Source organism: Sceloporus occidentalis, unplaced genomic scaffold (assembly GCF_023333645.1).
Source record: "Sceloporus occidentalis isolate IW3139 unplaced genomic scaffold, rSceOcc1.0.p SCAF_4, whole genome shotgun sequence".
Lineage (NCBI taxonomy): Eukaryota > Metazoa > Chordata > Lepidosauria > Squamata > Phrynosomatidae > Sceloporus > Sceloporus occidentalis.
This window is the reverse complement of record NW_028316984.1, coordinates 92,203,040-92,223,878: the sequence shown is the minus strand read 5'-3', so window position 1 is coordinate 92,223,878 and position 20,839 is coordinate 92,203,040. Positions and strand designations below refer to the sequence as shown.

Below are 20,839 nucleotides of genomic sequence, written 5' to 3'. Positions count from 1 at the left end.
TTCCCCTGTATTAAGTGGCCTCTGAATAGTTACTGCTGAGGAGAAAATATCTGCAAAGAAAATTATAGTAATACCACAGGCCCACATGGATACAAATAGGAAGCATCAGATCCAGGCTAGGTCTGATCAGAGCTTAGAAACATCATTTTTGGACTATAATCCTCAAACCCCTTCCCTGGTCATGCCAACTGTGGGGTTGTGTACGTTATTCTGCAAAAAATGTAACTTTTCCAAGCTCTGGGTTTAAAAGTTCCCCATGATAGGAAGGGTCTAATCTACTTCTCCAGTATTTACAGTATGATGCCAACTTAATGGTAGGCAAAGAGAAGCTTCCCCCACTGGCATTAATGGGTATGGGATTTCAAACGAATTCCTCAGAGTATACTAGACTGAGGTGATGTAAAGTTTTATAAATTATCACCAGCCCCACCAATTAGGCAGAATGAGGAGGGCACCTAAAAAGAACTATGAAAAACGCAGCAGTGGCAATCGCCTGGCTGCTCCCTTTTGCTGACAGACAGAGCTGTGTATTTCTCATGACTTGCCATATGCCAGCCTGCAGTGCTGAGCTGAGGTGAAGCATAGCGTTCTAGCACCTTCCAGTTGTATAAGTGAAGTAGGGAGGGTGATATTTTGTGTTTTCCTTCAGGCAAAAAAAAAATTCTGGGCCAGTCCTGTCAGCACTTTGAATTATGACCTAAAAGCTAGAATTAATATGTAAAAATGTGCCCTGGTAATGTTTTCTACTGGTAATGGACAATGAGAAAGAACAATTGATCCCTGCATTTACAATGAAATCAGGAGACTGCTCCACACAAGTACTTTATTTTGCATTCCTCCCATCCGGAGGTTATGCCAACTTCCTGAGACTGGAACATTATACTGGAAGAAACGCCATGAGATGAATGAGTCCAGAGCTTGGTAAAAATCCTTTAGACTACAATTCCCAAAATTCCTCAGCCAGCATGGCCAGTAGCCATGTTGGCCAGGTGATTCTGGGAGTTGTAGACTAAAGGATCATTTTCCCAAGCTCTGTCCATCGCCAGAGCTGGTCCATCTCAGTCTGTCTCTGTGGCCCATTACACACACACTGACATAGCAGAGTTGGCAGCAGGCTGTGTCTACAAGCAATGGGAGAGGCTCAGAACTGACAGCATACATCTAAGATAGTATCTGGGAGAAAACAACAAGGCTCCATTCTTGGCTTCCTGACAACCCAGTCATCATGAAAAATTTCCATTGTACACAGGTGCCTTGGTGCTCTCAAACATCCGTCTGCAATCTATTTTACCCATATAGATTTACTGTCTATAAAAGATGAGAGATTTACTGTACCTGGAACAGAAACACGTTTATCTAGAGAACAGATAATTCAGTCATATCAGCCACTAAAAGGAGGCATCTGTGTTAAGAAAATAGACTGATTTGACTTTCATGGCTACATAGAAAACTGAGAATTATAGCTTTTGGTTCTTATTTGTTTTAAAGATTCTAAGCATTTTCTGTTAATACCCAGAACCTGAGTCTGGAGTCGGGTGGATTCTTGGAGTTGTAGACCAAACAAGTAACTTTCTTTAGCTCTGAAGATTCCCAGCACCCACCCCTTGCAAGGGGCTACAGGAGGAATGGTGGAAACTAGGCCAGAAATCTTGCTCTGAGAACTGTGCATAGTTTCCTACACATATGCAACCAATAGATAAGGCCAGTCAGAACATGTGAGAGTAAGTCTGAAATAACCTTCAGGCGGCACAAAAAAATCAGAAGAGACAACAAGTTTAAATACTGATAGTTTCCCTAGAACTTCGTTTTATGTACTCCACTAAGACAAGCATTTCTTAATAAGGAAAAACTTACTTTTTAATTAAAAGGGCTCAATTTCAACAATATTTCATTATCAAGAAAAGCAATTGCAAGATTAATCCTGCAGCAAGACTACTATAAAATTCAACTGTAAACAGATTTTTATCATATGTAATGCCAATATTAACTTCTGTCAATGCCCCACATCAAGATACAAAAAAGAACATGCAGAACTATCTTGGGGAGGTAAGACTTGTCTTATGGCAGAGTGTCATCATTACATACAAGAATGGTGGGAAGATTTCAGACTTGTTCTTTCAAGAACTCCAGCATCCACCTGCTTGAGCCAGGTGCAAAACACAAACTCAGAATTAAATGATTCTGAGCCTAGGAATTTTGAGTAACAAAACTAAATCTACTCTTCAAGCTTTCTCCATTCAGCATTATAATTTGGGGAAAGGTAATTTAGTTGCTATTATAACATAAATGGACATCAAAAATACTTGGTCCAAAACAGTTAAAGAGATCCAGATCAACTTTTTGAGCATTTCTGCTATAAAATATGTCACATTATTGAACTTTTGTGGCTACCTTCTTGTTAATATCGGATGTAACATCAAAAAACGTTTTATGCAAACCTGAAAAGATTTTTCACAAAAGTCTGCTATCCAGTTTTCCAGTGGTGCTAACCACTCCTCTTCTATAATGAGTTGAGTCTAGTTCTTCTCTCCTGTGTGCCATGCTAAGAAGGTGAATAGCTGGGTTGATGCTACATCTATAGGGTACAACAGGGCAAGGAACTTGTTTCTCTCCAAATCCTTAAGAGTACAACTCATCATATTTCACCACTAACTAGATTTCCTAGGACCAGAAGAAGTTGGCTGGGGGCATCCTAATTAGCAGAGTTCATAATAAAGGATCCCCAAAGGTATATGCCACCCCATTATATTACATTATATTATCATTTTAAAACTTCACCCATTTAAGAAAACTAACAAATTAACAATGTTCTGTCATTTTTTCTTCTGGGGGCAACTATTAAGTCAGGTATGGACACCACTTAAGAGGGTCCAGAAGCCAATTTTGGCTATCACAAAACCCAAGATAGGATGCATCCCACCCCCATAAACATATCTTCTTTAATCCAGAAGTGTTTAAAAGTTAACTTCCAAGTTTTTTAAAAAAAAAGAAATTAACATTAGAATTCCCCTCTCCCCGCATGACATTTTTCACTGTATTGATGAGCACTCTGCTGTAAAAAATTCAATGGGATTTTAAAAAAAAACAATCCCCCCTCCAGAGATACAGCATCCACAGACAGCAATACAGCATCCAAGAGGAGTTCAAAATTGGGTTACACAAGTAGCCCACAGGGTGTATATGGCCACTCTTATACAGTGGGTCCTTGGTATCTGCTGGAGTTTCAGGACCCCCTATGGATACCAAAATCTGTGGATGCTCAAGTTCTGTTATATACAATGGGGTAGTAAAATGGTATCTTATATAACAAGGCAAACAGCAAGGTTTGCTTTTGTGAATTTAAAAAAAATTCAAGCCATTGATGGTTGAATCATGGATACAGAGGGCCAACTGTGTTAGATAAACATGGATCTAATCCAAATAGCTTACCAGACATAGACAAATTGGCTAGACCTTCATAATCAAAGTCATGGTCTACAGAACAATACTAGTCCACAATCATTGTCTGCCAATGCCTGGCAAGTTTTAAGGAAAGAAACAAACAATTGTAGCCAATGGCCACAAATATGGTACCAGATCCTGGCACACGACAGGGTGGGGTGGGGTGGGGACTTTTGTCCCACACATCAGATAGCTTGAGATGCACAGATACATAGTAGCTGTACTTTGAAGATGCTACATCCAGCTAATGCACATTAATTTACTGGGTAGTTTCCTTGATCTGCAATCACCTAACAATGTCTCAGAACTATGCAGGATATTGGGGTTGTTCTCACTTAAGATTTGAAACGATTTAAAATACAACGTTTTTAATAAAATCGATTCAAAATAACACTGTTCTTATCCCGCTATCCGAATCGCTTTGTTCATCGTTCCCATCTGGTTATTTAAATCGAAGTTTTTACCTGCAAGCGTTCCTACTTGGCATGAAATCGGTGTTTAAATAAAGCGATTCTTCTCCTCCATACCTTATTTGGAGCTGTCAATCAATAGTACGTCAGAATGACGTAACGTTAATCCGGAATATTTGGAAGCGATTTATCTTTTGGCATCATTTCCATTTCATTGACAGCCAGGGAGAATCCCTTCAGAGAGCACAGAGATCAATGGGAGAGGCTTCTGGCAAAGTGAAGCTCTTTCCAGAGGAACTATGGGAGAATCCCTTCAGAGAGCCCAGAGATCAATGAAGGAGGCTGCTGGAAAAGCAGGGAGGGAGCACTCTTCCCAAAGATTCTCTTTCCAGGGTTGGAGGAGAAGGCAGATTCCATTTGAAAAAGGGAGAGAGAAAGGCTCTATCCCCCCCCCCCATTGATCAGAGCCCTTCCTTGCCTGGGCGAGATCAGATGCCTCCTCGCGAGGAGCCTTCCCTTCCCTGCCTGGGTGAGATCAGATGCCTCCTCGCGAGGAGCCTTCCCTTCCCTGCCTGGGTGAGATCAGTGCCCAAGCGGGCAGGGAATGCCTCTTTGAGAGGAGCCTTCCCTTCCTGCCTCTCCTCCATTAGAAATGGGCTCTCCCCACACAGAGGGGAGGTTGCAATCCACCGGGGGAAGCCTTGAGCAGCCGGGACTTCAGGTGTTTAAAGCGCTGAAGAGATTAAGCGCCTGTAAACCATTAAAATAAAAAATAAAAATAATCCTTATCTCTTATTGAAAGACCACAGCGGACAAAGGGGTGAGGGAAGCAAAAATGGCGACAGCCAGACGGATGGGGACAGAAAGGGCAACTCCCCCAAGGACAGCCCCATCGCACTCCGCTCCTCCCATTCATCTAACGCAATTTCAAAGGCTGTCGTTCCTATTTAAATGCTCCGGTTCCTAAATCGAATCAATGGAAAAACGTAGGTCAGACCCTAGTGTTTTTTTAACACGCGTTAAATGAGGAAAACTTGATTCAAAATGTTATTCCGCTCTACAATTCGATTTGTAGTGGGGACGATTGCGGGTTGCTCTAGAACCGTTCTAGGTTTAAATCGGATCCTGATAGGAACGCCACTCCTTGGATTCGATTCAGAACGCGGGGTTTCACCTAGTGAGAACAACCCCATTGTGTGACATCCTCTCTAACACCAGTTTCCCAAAGCATCAGACTACATCAGACTAGAATCTTCTGATCATTCAATGAAGTTCTGTTTGTTAAAGAAGGAGAATAGTGAAGAGGTAGTTAAAGAAAGTAAAGGGGGAGGAAGAAAGAGAGCTCTCATTGGTTTAAGAGTTGTAGACAGAGAGCAGCAGGAGGTTTATGAACCATGTTGATTTATGCAGGGCTGATAGCCAATGAATCACAGAACAAACACTGCTGTCTCCAGCTGTCCTAGACAGAAACAGCATCTCTTAGTATAACAAGGCTGCCCTTGCATTTAAATTGGCAAAATGAGAGGAGAGCTGTTGGAAAATAAACATACTATGTAAGCAACAATGTCTCACTGCTTTCTTCCTCTTCTTCTTCTTCTTCTTCTTCTTCTTCTTCTTCTTTGCCATCAGTAAGATAAGGAAGATTTTCCCCATAGTACTGTGGAGGAGCAAGTGCCTCTCTTATGCACAGCCCAACACTAAAGCTGTATAGAAGCTTGGAAAAGTTACTTTTTGGACTACAAATTCCCCAACTAGCATAGTGCCTAAGGTCAACCTGCTAAAATTTTACAATAAACTTAAACCAGCCAAGGAAATCTGGGTTCTTCAATTAAAAAAACCTATATGACAATTTAGGAAAATATTATTTTGTTTGTTTAGCATATTTCACTCTGCTTCTACAAGAGAAGAAAGCAGAAATGCCTTGCACTTAGTCTCATGGAAATCCTAATGTTTGCCTCCTCAGGTTTTTGAGATTCAGCAAGTTATTTCACACACAATCTTAAATTGGTCTTCATATTCATGAGGACTGGAAATTTCCCTTTGAAAGGGGTTCTTGGGATGCTGAATACTTCACTCAACAGGAAATTCTACTGTAGGGTAACACTTTCACTACTGACCCAAAATAGAGGAAACATTAGTAAATATTGCAAATTACAGAATATCAAAAGAAACATAGCAAGAAGGCTCTTCACTTTAGGCACACTGCCACAGCACAAGTAGAGCAAACTACATGTTAAATACCACCAAGACAATTTTTCCTTCTTAAATGAAATACCTTTTATCAAGGCCATTATGCCCACTTAACATATCAAAATTGAAAGCTGAAAGTGTACATAGAATGGATCCCCACACAGCACTAGGCTCAGAAAGAGTATGATCACTGAGTCTAGGCCCAAATCTCTACTCAACCTACACTGACTTCACTACTAGAGGTTGGGACTGTAGAAAGAAAGAATAAATAGTGGTTCACTTGTGGATTGAGTTGTCAGTTAAGTTAAATGAAATGATTACATAGCTCTTAAACCACATGTTGGACTTTGCATAGATCCTTTCAACCAACAGATACTTTTCCATATGTAAAGGGTGGGGAGAGGGTTTAAATATAAGTCAGAATGAACAGGGAGAAAACTCTTTTCCCAGTGCCCCTCTGCTTGCTTACAGGGTGAAAAAACTGAGAATGGTGCTGTCAACAGCAGGATAAGGGCCTCTGATCTTATGCAGGGTGAGTTAGTCCTATGTGCAAGTCACAGAGACCACAAAGTGTAATAACATCCAAAATCCACAAAACAGAAATACCTTTATGGGGCCAACCAAAATGTACAAAATACATAATGCAAGCTTTTGAAGCTCCACTGGCTTCTTCATCAGACAAATGTGTTAAAAATCATATAGAAGAAAAAAATTCCGATGTTGGAGCCACAAGCCTACATTTTGACAAGATGTTGTTATTGTTGTACTCAGTTCAGATGGTCTGGGAGACAAAGAGTTGTAATGTCCAGGAAATAAAATTTAAACTTTATTAGCAACTCTTTGATTCCCAATGCCTGATGAAGAAGCCAGTGGAACTTCAAAAGCTTGCATCATGTATTTTGTGCATTTTGTTGGCCCCATAAAGGTATGGCTGTTTTGCAGATTTCGTTACTGTACTGTTACTATACTTTGCTGTATGACCCCTGGATGTTTTCTAGACCACAAAGAAGAACATAGAATGCAAGTTTCCTGAGCAAGCAAGTCCCAGCATAGCCTCAACACTGAGTAATTCTCTCTGCTCGCAGCTTTAGGAATAGGGAGGAAATGAAATCACAGATCTGAGACAGATCACCATGGGCAGCTGCTTCAACCCTATGCTGAGGTTGAGGACTCAGCCATCCACCAAACCAGTCAACACACTCATTCCAAACCACAACACTACCTCCATGTGGAAAAAAAAATAGATACCAATAACTCCAGATGGCTCATGAAGTTCCTGAAGATTTTGGGTGTTCTGGAATGCGCCCCACCTGTTCAGCATGTATTTCATTATGTTCTCATTTGGTGTACAAGGGCTGAGTTATCAATTCAGCAGCACAAGATTATGCAAAGCACAACATGCAGAATTCTCCCGAGCTGTTTATATGTATCACAAGATGTGCATTATTAGCAAGACTATAAAAGACCTGCAGGCAACATCAGCGTTATTGAGAAATATGTTCACAGAAGTCATGGAAGAGATCACTAACTAAGCCAATTCCAGCTACTCGTGAACAGCTCTCCTGCCAGAAAGAAATGTAAGTCTTTGGGGCTTTTCAATCAGCAACTGAGCAAAGACTAAAAGAGAAAATGGCAGGCCTGAAGAGAGCACCCCAAGTGAGGCTCTTCAGGTTTTTGGAAGCAACAACCCCATTTCTAGCATCCACAGACCTAAAGGGTTTCCCCACTTTACTTTTTTGTTTGCTGCAGAAGATAAGAGGCTTGTTCCTCCTCACCTTTATCATACTTCAGCCAGCCTCAGCTAGAAAGCAAACAATGTGGCTGAGGAGCTCTGGGAGTTGTAGTTCAAAAAAATTAGAGTGGGCCCTTGTTATTCACTCAAGTTTGGTTCTAGGACACACACACACACACACACTAAAATCCATGGATGCTTAAATCCCATTAAATACAACAGTGTAGCAAAATGGTGTCCCTGATATAAAACGGCAAAATCAAGGTTTGCTGTTTGGAATTTATATATTTTAAAAATAGTTTCAAACCATGGATAGTTGAATCTGTAGTTAAGGAGGGCTGACTGTATAACCTTTCCAAGCAATGATACAATGTAATCAAAATTTGATGCAGAGCATATAAAGTTGCAGTAAAAAGGTTGAAAAAAATGGGAGGATTGCATCCCTAAACTTATAGAGGTGAAAAGTAATAGACCAGACACTAGCTAACAGGAGAAACACAAAAGCACACATTCCTCTTCTAAATGTATCAGTGAAAATTTATTTATTTATTGTTTTGTATTTTACACAGCATATTTGTACAGGCTTTTCCAAAACATACTGTCATTTATCTTGAGCATGAGAAATGGGGGCAGAGGCAAAGAACAAGTGATTTGCCCACAACCACCCATAAAGAGGTCATTGTAGAGGCAGGACAAATTTTGGACTTGGTCCTCTCTCAGTTGGACTGCATGAAGACTTGAGAGCCGCATGTTGCGCCAACTTTGAGGACCGTTGGCAATTACTGGCAAGCATGCACCTACTCTGCAGGCTCACATGTTCACATAATCATATAATTATAGACTGTATACATTTGTTTAATCACACACACACCTTGCCTCGCACACTTGCCTCTACTTGTTCAGCAACAAAGAAAGCAGGTCCTAAAGCTATTTCTTCTTAACCTACCTTGAGGTTAGATCTAAACACAAAGAATCAGAAGCTTAAGAAACAAAGGCTAAGGAAATTTTGTTTCAGTGGGCATTCAGAAGACAAGGCAGAACAAAAACAGAACACATACTTTACTAACCAAATATTGTTAAAAAGTCAAAGCTGTATCTTCTAATCTCCTGCTCCTAAGAGGTGGAAGTCTTGTTCTTCCAGTCTCAGTACATTGCCTATATGGTCAAAACAGCAGATTGACATCTGCAAAGGACTCCAATGTTCTCTCTTTTGCTGGACTCAGATCAAAATGCAGAGAGTTTCTCATTTGGATAAAATTCTGTAACAGTGCTTCTCAAAGAGATGGTCCCTAGACTGGTGCCAGTCCCTGAGGCATTGCCTGCTGGTCCCTGGCAAATTTCCAAGGAAGAAAGAAAAAAAATGTTGTTGGTGGGCACGAATATGATACCCATCCCTGGCACATACTAGGGAAAAAATAACCAGACAGCCTGAAAAGCACTGTCCTAGAAGATAGTATCTGCAAAGATCTGCAGGTTGAAGCCCGGGTGTGGAATTAGATCACTTATCTTTATGGCTCTTCACTTGTGCTTGCCCCTCCCAAACATTCCAATTTCACAATGACTAGGGAGAGAAATTACACCACAAGAGAACGAAATAATAAGAAAATTATAGAAAAAGAGATTCCACCTCAACATTAGGAAGAACTTCCTGACAGTAAGAGCTGTTCAACAGTGGAACACACTGCCTTGGAAAGTGGTGGTTTCTCCTTCTTTGGAGGTCTTTAAACATTGGCTGGATGGCCATCTGTCAGGGGTGATTTGATTTGTGTTCCTGCATCACAGGGGGTTGGATTGAATAGCCCTTGTGGTCTCTTCCAACTCTATGATTCTATGATTTTATGATCATTCACAGAGGTACTCAGGCATAGGTTTTTAGACTATAGTCCTCTTCATCAGATACATGTTGTGAGTGAAAGCTTATACAATAAACATGTTAGTTCTTAATGTGATACAAAGCTCTGTCGTTTTTGCTGCAACTGGCTAAGATGGCTACCCCTCTGAAAATTGTTACAGATAATCTGTTCAACTTAGAACATAAAATATGTCATATAGAGAATAAAAATCATTTGTCAATCTAGCCCACTTCTGTATATTCATAACTATCCCAAGATCTCAAGTAAAGGGAATTCCAAGCTTTGGCAGTGCTGATGATTATACTGGAAATCTTCTGCATGCAAAATATGTGCTTTGCTATGGAGAAATGGTCCTTTCCTCTCTCCGTCACAAAACAGAGGAATAAAAAGAGAGGGAGAGAGAAGAGGAACACTCTTCTGTCTATCTGTGCCTTATACCGGGACAGCCACGATCACTAGATATTATCAGTTTTAATAAGTCTCTACACAAAAAAATAAAAGTTTAGTGCTGTCATTGGACTTTGTAGTTGTTTTCTTTACCACAACTTTAGTGTCTTCTTCTTGCAATTTTAATAATTGGTTATATTTATGGTTTTAGTTTTTATTTTTGAAAGGCGCCAGCAATGCAAAACAAACAGCTTATCTTTATGGATAGCCACCATGAAGCTGGTCCTCTTCCTTACATTAAGGCAGAAGTGGTGGCAGCCGATGGACTCCATGGTTATGATGGCAATGGCTGCTGCAAAGGCAGGTTCAATATCAAACATCTCTTCCCACCTCAGGAAGAAGAGGAGGAGGACTTGGGCTACCACTTGACATCCTCCATATTATAGGATCTTGTTGTACAGACATCACTTCTTGTTCTAAGCAGCTACATTTCTTGGAGAGCTCCTTGGTTAATAAAATCAGCAAAAGCTCAAACCCTGCCACCAAATATGGCCACCTAGCAAATCCTGTTAGCAGATATAGTATCTCCTCTCTCACTACTAGGCTGGCAATGTAGCCGTAATGTGCCACCTCAGCACCACAGATTTGGTCCTGAAGACTCCAGTTGTTTGACCTCTATTTTAAACACATAGCTCAGAGTATGATTCAGCAAACAGCAAATATTTTATTTCACATTCTACAGATATCTTTTAGACATACATCTCCCTCTGAACTAGGCACCATTCTAAGGAACTGTTCAGCCAACAAAAAGAAAACAATTTTAAGGAGAATTTCAAACAAAACACTTTTAAAATGTGCTTTCTATGTGCTGCAGAGCAATAAAATTCGAGGCAGAGTCTGCCTTCCCAGATACACTCCCACAGTACTCTCTTTGCCTGTAAGTCAAATACACTCAAATAATATCATCTTACAGTGAGAGCAGCAGAACATAAAGAGATAGTCAGCTCCGTTGTGTTTATATTGGGAAGGCAGACTCTGAGGCAGCTCTAACAGGGTGAATGGTGGAAGCTTCACTGCACAGAACATCCTCGTATTAAATAAAGCCCTTTTCATTCTAAAAGCACTTTACACCAGTGAAATGCAGAACCACTTCACAGCAGCTACTAAGATGAATGGGGTGAACAGAAAAAAGAGAGAAGACAGATTGTATGTACAGTGCTGTGTAAATTTACAGCGCTATATAAATAAAGGTTAATATAACAATAAGACTGAACTAGCATCCTTCATTGAAGCATCAAGACTAGAGACCTACAACAGTTATTCTTTTCAGTCTGGTAACTTTGCCAAACCCAATCCAACTGCAGTCACTTTCATTAAATAAAGCTAATGCATTGCTACTAGCCTACTATAGAGCACTTCACATGGCTGCTAGCAAGATTTATTTACAGTCGGCCTTCCATATTAGTTGCTTTGACTTTTGCAGATTTGATTAATATGTTCTATCTAGGCATCTCTAGATCCTCCAGCACAACTCTGTGGCCAATGTCTGCCAAATATCACACTGGAAGACATAGAGATTCGTAGAGAGAACACTTTTTTAGGCATTTGTAGGTCCTCCCGCTCAGTTCTATGGTCAGGTTCCAGCAGATGTTAACCACAGAGTTGCCCTGGAGAACCAAGAGATTCCTATAGAAGTGTTCTCTCAGGTTTTAAATTTTTTAAATTTATGCTTTCCCCCCTTTTATAGGGGTTCTTTGCCCCTAACTCCAGAGAATGTGGGAGGCCCGCTGTGTGTATGTATATGTTGCCTTTCTCCCAGGTCAGGAGGCTTCCAAAACAACAAATTAAAAATGTTTACAAAAAAGTTTTAAAAACAGTTTAAAATCACATTAAAACACTATAAACCCGACTGCAATCCAAGAATTTATACCACACAAGAAAGGATAAGAATAGAGAGTGTGAGTGCGATTCACAAAAGTCACACCTGGCAAAAGTCTTTAAACACTTCCTGGAAACACTGATGAATAGAATGAGAGAGGTATCACAGGAAGAGAGGGAAAGGTAGGTGATCACCGGGTTAAATGGACAGCCATAGACATGGAGAAGAAGAAAAATGAATATCTTGGAAATGAAAACAGGATTGGTGGTTGAGCACAGAAAAGGATAATGAATTAGAAAGTGACTCAAATTTTAAGAACAGGATACTGCAGTTTTGCTTCTGACCACACTTGTTGTGCAAATGGGATTCCTTTGACAAGGCTGGAGATATTCTTTCCATAATCCGTAAGGACACAGCTTCAGTCTTCACAAACACAGCACTGAACAGGGAGCCTGGTCTTTTAAGACAAACCCTAGATAGCTTAGGACCACAATCTCTGAGTATCTTCTCTCTCATACAAATTTTCCCATCCATGGAGGTCACTGACAGAAGCCTTTTTGGTCCAAGTAGCTCCACATTCAGACCTGAAGAAGTTGGTAACAAGAACTGTTTAGTTTCTGGCAGGCTCTCAAAAGCCCTGCCTAGGTAAATTTGGTACCATTTAGAAACCAAGAAAACAAAAATACATTTTCTCTCTTGGGCCTTTTCTGATCACTAAAATCTAATTGCGCCCTTTCTTTGAGCTGTTTGACTCTAATCATTATGCTAGTTGATTTAAATACATATTTTTTTAAAAAGTAAATGAATTAAACTATTGGATAATTTTGCTTAAGCCACAGTGTTTTTAGATAAAGCATCAACTGACAGAAAGACAGGATGTAAAATATTCTAAATAAATGTGGCAGAAACATCTTGAAATTCTGGGCCCATCCAAGTCCTACAGGACAGTGACAGAGCCACATATTTATTGAGATAGATTAGTATCATCTGCATGCTAATGACATCCCAATCTATTTTTCCTTTCCACCTAAATCCAAGAAAGCTGTTTCAGTTCTGCGCCAGAATCTGCTGACACTAATGGGCGAGACCAAGAATGGCAACTGTGGAAGACTAAGGGGCTGCATTAGCCCTGCAAAAGACTTTGTACCTGTCCCTGAAAAAACCTTTTTAAAAAAATGCCCACCAAACATTGGCGGGTTACAGACGGGCAAAAAGGGGTGTGTTCATGACGTCATGAAGGTGTAGCCTTTAGACGGCCCTTACCTGAATGCCGTCATGAACGCGCCGCCCGCACGCCCCAAGCGGGAAGAAGCGGCATTAAAAAGGTGCTGCTTTTTCCCGCTTCTTTTTGATAAGCGGTGTACGTGCGCATCTCCGTATGTAAGCTGCTGCACCGATACGCCAGAATTGTTACGCTGCTAATTTAAGTTGCCCATTTAAAAGCTCCATGTCTGCTGCGTCACATAATGAGTTGGGGTCCCGGGACATGCACGGTTTGCAGTCAGGCTTTAATTGTAGCGTCAGATGCCAGGCAGCTGTGGAAGCTGCGGCACAGCTGCACTCTATTTTAATGCTCGTAACCCTAACCCTAGAGCAGGGGTAGGCAACCTTTTTGAGCCGGGGGCCGGGTTGCTGTCCCTCAGACAACTGGGGGGCTGAAGCCAAAACATAAATAATTAAATAATTTTTTAAAAAATTAAATATATAAATAAACCAGGACAAATGTAGGACAAAATTTTCAAATGGAAGACACTTTTTTAAAAAAATGGAGGACACGCAAAAAAAAATTGCTGATTTTTTAAAAAAATGTTAATATAAATGCATGTTTCTGAGGCTTCATAGACAATTGCCCCCCAAAGACCCCGGCGGCAATCGGCGGCAGGACCAGGCTGGGGCCAGTCCCAAGGCCTCACCGGGCCGCATCCGGCCCGCGGGCCGCAGGTTGCCTACCCCTGCCCTAGAGCAACATGTACACATGCGCTGCTAGAATTGTGGAAAGTTTGGAATTTAAAGTGAACCCCTACACACATTCCTGCGCCATTTTCACCTAACAATAAAAAAACACTAAAGCTTTAAATATTTACATATGTACAAGGGAGGTGATGGGGGATGGCAGGGGGACAGCAGTGGCAGCGGTGGCAGCGGCGACAGCTGTGGCTGTGCATTGCAGATTCAGCAAGAGCACGGGGAGCAAAGGAGAGGAGGCATCCATGATGCCAGTGAGACTGGCAACGTGCAAGCAGACAAGGATGCCATCACCAGCTGGCAGGAGGCCACCTTTGTTCTTGGGTAGGGCGGGGGAAAAAGTTTAAAGGGGCCTGGGCGCTTTAAATGTGCACATACGCTTTCTGCCGCCGGTGCTGACCGCCACAGCTGCGCAGCTGCGCATCCACCAGCCGGCAAAAGAAAAAAAAGCCGCGTTTTTGGCCGCCCGTGCGGAAGCTGCCTCTCTCTTTGCAGCGTCCTGCAAGGCGGCAGTATGGAAGCTGCGGGTAAGAAGCGGCCCCAGGTGAGGCGTCTTCACTACCCCCAGTGTGGAAGCCCCATCCACCTTAGCCACGCCCCCGGGGCGGGCGGTCTGGAGGCTCCGTATTCAGGGGAAGACACCTTCAAGACGTCTTCCCCTGCCCGTCTGTAGCCCGCCATTGTCTGGGGCCTTCCTGCACCCCTTGAGGGCATTTGGGGACATTTTAAGGCAAAAAAAATTTTTGAAAATTTTTACAACATTTCATTTTGACCCCTGGACAAGCAGGGGTATCTAAACATATGGAAATCTCCTCTGCACACCCTAAAGATAATTGTTTGGCATTTTGAAACAAAAAAAAATTGCACATTAGTGGAGGGTCACAAAAACAGCATGTGACCTATGAGCCACAGATTGCTCCACCCCTGGACTATCATCATCATCATCATCATCATCATCATCACCCCACTTTCCCCAAAAAATTGGGACTCAAAGTGACTTAGCCTAAAAACACGGTACTGTACAATTAAAAAGTGGCAATTAAAATGAAATTCAATTGTTAAGACAGGGGGGTTCCTGGTCAGTTGCAAGACAGATCAGAGAATGGGTTCAGCCATGCTGGAATGGGTTACAGTTCCTCTGAAGTCACTTTTGCAGTTTAGGTTACTTGATTCAATCCCAAACCTGGATTTCTGTGTGGATTCCTAGAGTGTTCTGCATTGCTCACAGTGACACATGCCTTGGTTACATCCCATAAAGATTATTTTTAATAGTGTGCTGTACTGTTTTTATTTATGAGGATATTTTACATAGCTTTTAGTGCTATTGATAGTTTTTTTTAAAAACTTTTTGCATATCTTTACTGACATATATTTTGTCAGTAAGTATTTTAATTTTTGTAACCCACTTTGTCTCTCAGTACTGGCAAAAAAGCCAGGATATTAAATAAATCAATAATAAATAAAGAGATTTTTTTAAAAGATACCAGGTAGAGACATTATCCACAGTAGTGAATATGATTATCCATTATTTATGTGCACCAGAAAATGTTTTAGACACAATTTTAAGATATACTGTAACACATACTGCAGTGAGGACAGCTACAGGTTTCCTTTTTCAGAGCTTCAGCTTAACACTTCTGCTCCTTCACCTCCCCTTCATTCAAGTTTCCTTGCTTTCAGATCAGACAAAGGGGGCAAGGAAGTGTTCAGACACAAAACAGAATTATAACTATCCTAATCCTATGGTTGCCATTCCATTGCAGTTACTTGGGAGTAAACAGTACTGAATGCAGCAAGACTTGTGATATGTAGGAATGCAAGGCTAGTGGTCTCCTCCCCCACAAAAACACCTGAGCTTCACTTCCTTGCTCTGTTGCTACAGCAGCAACATTACCAACTAAACCAGATCCTGAAAACTAATTCTCCTGAGAAGCAAAATTAACAGGCCTGTTGCTAAAAACACCAGGAGCTTCCCACCTTTTTAGTAGTTCTGAGAATACACATCCAGTGTTATCTCTGGGAATACATATTCAGACCCTATGAAAAATATATTTCTCCAAAATATTTCCCCCTGGCAAATCAGCAACCAAGAGGTAGCATACACACAAGGGGATTGCACATTTATCACTCCACCAAAATCCTTACACAAAGTGATTAAAGCTTAATAAAAATCTTATGTCTGACATTCTGTTTTTGCAGCATAAGGACTGTAGTGCACAATACAAGCATACCTCAGTTAAAGCCTCTGACAAAGTTACATTTTTACAAAATCTATTTCCACAGAGCCAGCACCTCTTCTTTTCATCCTCATCCTTGATTTGCAGCAAGTTTTTAAATAGCATTTGGTGGTTGATGCAGTACTAGAAAAACAAATGTTCAGTTGCTGGGTTGTAGCAGTGTATCCACAGTAAACAATGCAATAAAGCTTGAGCTGGGGGAAAATGAAACTTGTTCTGCCATAGTTCAGCCGGCATATCAAGCAACATAGACAGCCGTCTCTTCCCTAGTGTGCTGTCGGATCCAGCATCTTCCTTAATCTGCTGCCTTCTAGACATGTTGGACTACAATACCCATCACATAGTGAACATGGGCAATGTAGGCTTTGGAGTGTAGGCTTGTAATGTGAGGGAACCATGTTAGAAAAGACTGAAATACAGTCCGCCCCTGCCTTATGCAGGAATCTGTTCTGGACCCTCCCACGTAAGGCAAAAAGTGTGTATGCATTACATATAATGGGGCTCATGTTCGTTGTAGGCATGCACCACAGGTGTGGTCGCCATTCTCCTGTTCTCCTGGTGGCTTCCATGTAAACTGGAAACTGCCTATAATGAACCCGCGTATGGCGCAGGCTTACTGTACTGTATATACTCATGTATAAGTCTAGAAATTCGGTAAAAAAAATTGGCCCTGAAAACCTGAGTCGACTTATCCATGAGTCAATGTAAGTATCTCAACTCTTATTTAATAGAAGAAACCATCCCCTGGTGAAAAGCAAGAGTATAATCTGTCCTGGAAGCACTGACCCCCTCTACTCTCTCTTCCATCCAGTCTTAAGACTAAGCACAAAGAGTTACAGTATGTCTGCTGGAATTTTGAAAGTTCTTCGACATTGTTTTGCTTTGCTTCAGATCCTTTGCTATATACCCCTAAGTTTTAACCTTGACTTATCTATGGGTCATAGCAAAATCCATAATTTTGGCCCAAAACATGCCCTTGAGTTATATGTGAGGTCGACTTATAGTCAAGTATATACAGTATAGTATACAGTGGCCAGTAGTGAATATCCCTCAAACTCAAAGAATGGATAAAGGATCACAAAGACTGGAAAATATGCATTCATTGCCTTCTCCCATAACGTCTCTGTTCAAATCCCTTCTGGTCATTCTTTAGAGCTATCTGCCTTCAAAAGACTCTCGATAATAAGACATAGCACAGTGTCCTGTTGTAATCTTACAAGTGTGTAATTTCTCCTATGTAAACAGTTGGACATTGGCAAAATAGCCACATTCAATTCAAGTGGACCTGTGCATAAAACACTGTGCATGCAAATGGGTACTGGCTTGCACAACACTGCCATTCAGTGCAAGGGCTGCACAGCATAGTCAATGCATAACTCTATATAAATATGCAGAGATGTGTGGTGTACAACAATGATGTACCTTGACCTATATATCTTTGAAAATAAATCCACTCCTAACAACGGTATGATCAGAAATTTTCTTCAAATGGTCCCACTGTTGTGAAAAATAATTTCTTTGGGATTTACAAACATTGATAAAAGGGGAGAAATAATCTATCTTGACATCTGTTAGGAAGACATTAAGAAGCAATTCATTTCCCCTTCAAAACCTTCAAGTGAGGCATAGGAGTTTATCATATCTGAGCGGAACCACCATGCTCCCGTCGCCCCAGCATCATCCATCCGCGATGGGAGCCTCCTGTTGGGATTGCTCCTGGCGCTATGAAAGGGGAATGCTTCCATTTTTGTCATGGGTGTTCTTGTCCGTTATTTAAAATGCTCCGCTTTTAAAACAATTAAGAGAATGCTTCCATGATGAAAACAGAAGCGTACCCCTTTAGTAGCGCTAGGAGCGATTCCAACAGGAGGCTCCCATCGCGGATGGATGACGCTGGGGCGACGGGAGCATGGCGGTTCCACTCAGGTATGATAAACTCCATAGTGTAAAGTTTCATATCTGGGGGCAAAATAGTGTCACAGGTGTAAGTTTGTGTTAGAAGACTTTTCTCCTCATCTCCTCACGCTGTAACAGTCTATGCCACAGTCTATGTGGTGGGAGTGTCCTTTCTTCTTTTGCAATACTGGAAGCCATTCCATCAGGGGGAGTTTCACCAGATATCACCTTTTGACTGACAGATTAAATACAAAACAAAAAGGAGGAAAAGACAGGGAGGGAAAACGGGAATGTAGCAGCACTTTTGAGATTAATTGGGTTTTATTTTAGCATCATTTTATTTTTGCCTACAGAGAACCTGTAAGTATCTGAAGAAGTGGGTTTATATCCACAAAAACTTATGCAAAAATAAAAAATAATTAATCTTAAAGATGCTGCAACATTACTTTTTTTGTTGTTGTTCTTGTCTTTCCTCCTTTTTATGCTGCAAGAGGCTAATGGGGCTTCTTCTTTGAAAACTACTAAGATTAATTACAAGGGGACCAATGCAAATAGGGAGGTACCCTGGCCAATTCCTCCCCCCACCCATGTTCATTCCATTTGTAAGAACACTGATTTTCCCTGGTCACATTTAGTAGTTGTTGTGGGCCTTCAAGTCAACTTTGACTTATGATGACCCTCTCCAAGGGCTTTCTTGGCAGATTTATTCAGAGGAGGTTTGCCTTCCCCTGGGGTTGAGCATGTATGTAACTTTCCCAAAATCACCCAATGGGTTTCTCTTGCTGAGCAAGAATTTAAAACCTGGTCTCCTGGAGTCCTGGGCTAGTACTTCAACCACCACAGCACTCTGGCTCTCTCACATTTAGTAACATTAAAATATATTTTGAATTGGATTTTAAATATATTTTGCTTCTCTTTAATATCAAAGAGTAACTTTCTCATGACAGAAGCAAAGTATTACTCAATGAACTATGACAGTTTCATCATATAGTGTCAAAAAACTCTGCCACTTGAATACACAATTTAAAATAAACTCAGTCTTTCCAGGGATCACTGAATACAAATCCTCCAAGAATACAAGCATGCTTTCTTCCACTGTGTTTAAATAATCCTGTGGCTGCACAAGTGGGTGGAATGATATTAATTTCTTAGAAAGATAATGCTGGAGAAAGCTATGTTTGTAAATTATGTCATACTAAAGAAATACACAGAATTATGTCATACCACAGAATTATGTCACAGGAAAAATCCCAATGTGTTTGATAACTTCTTTAAAATTCTTAGTTTTTGCTTATTTCTAGTGGTTGAGGTGAAATGGAGAGAAAAAATCCCTTGTTTGCACCAAAGAGAATTTTCTTGGTATAATCATGTAAGATCACCAGTGGCTGTTCCTTTTGTAATAGCAACTAACTCTAAGTGCTATAAATCAAGGAACAGGATCCAAAGTGCAGCAAAAGAATTGCAGATGTGCTCAACACAGAAAGGACAAGCGTCTAGTGAAAGCAGATGTAAAAGCCAACAATGCCTCTGGGCTCTCAGAGTAAGAAGAGGGTATGTGTAATAAAGGAGCACCAGTCATTCTGATAAGAGAGGGGCACAGAAACAAACTACAGTGGTATAAACTTTGACAGATCATACAAAGTGTACTAGTGTAAGATAAGTACTGGTGTAAAAAAAACACAGAAGGAGCAGTAAAAAAAACCTTTTTTATGCCCTGGAGGGAAAGCAAGCTACCGCTAAGGAGAAATGCTGCAGGTGTGAGTCTCACAACAGGTTGTATGTCTGGGGTTATTACAGGAAACAGTGGAATCAAATGGTACCTCCTACCTTTGTCTCTTTGCAAGGGATTTTTGAAATTCACACAACACAGCTGCAGCAAAGTCAGCTCTGCTCCACAGGAGGGACTCTCCCGAACAACAATTAATAGAGGCATTGTTTTCATTGTAGGAGGCCCAAATGCTATTTTAGGCAAGTCTGTGGGAGCTGGATTGTACAATTCTAAGGCAGTATGTTTCCTTGAGGAACAAAGGTGAACAAAATTAATGGGTGAGAGGACAAGGTGTCTGGGAAGGGTGGAATGGAAAAACAAATCCTCCTGGGGCTTATTGCACAGAGCAGCATTGGCTTTAATTACTGAGGAATGTGATAAAGACAGTGTAAGGTATCAGACTACAAAGCAAATTATCCTGCCTACTTCTAATATTCTCCCTCTCCTGCCTCATCCACTGTGCACCATTAAAAAGGGGGGAAATTTTCATTTAGAGAAGGATTGGAGGACATTACCATATGTAAACTGACCAACTAAAAATAAGGCTAGTCTTGGAAACAAAGATGAGAAACAGGCCTTCAACTCACGAGACTTTCCCTTCTCTTCCCTCCCCCACCACCAAACATTTCAAGGATGCAACTTGGCAATGGCAGCCTGGAAACATTGGCACCAGGTACGTGTTTACTTCAAAGCCTAGTTCTTTTCTACACTACAGGCCTCAGACTAAAAGAAGTACACAGTCTTCTGGCTGAAATGTTTAAGACAACTGAACTTCTTTTCACCACTTCACTTTTTTAACACCAAATGCCATCTATTCATTGCTTATTTATAGGTGAAGGCAGCTAGAATGTCCAAATGGCACGCAGTTCTTTCTTGTTAAAACACATTCAGTTTGGTGTGGATGAAGATTTTGAAACACCACAGAGATGCCCCCTATTTACATCCAGGTAATGCTGCTGCTCTATTATTTTTCCAGCATGTTTAAATGAGACCAGATGAAATGCTGACAAAACCTCTGTAGGATATGAGTTATGATATGACAGGTGTCTCTCAGAATCTAAGCTAAAGTTTAAGGCAGGGG

General features: G+C 41.0%; 1 protein-coding gene across 2 annotated transcripts in view; it reads right to left on the bottom strand.

Moving 5' to 3' along the window:
- LOC149314347 (CD151 antigen-like) overlaps positions 1–20,839 on the bottom strand; it is a 55,885-nt gene that overhangs the window by 26,504 nt on the left and 8,542 nt on the right. The window lies entirely within an intron of this gene.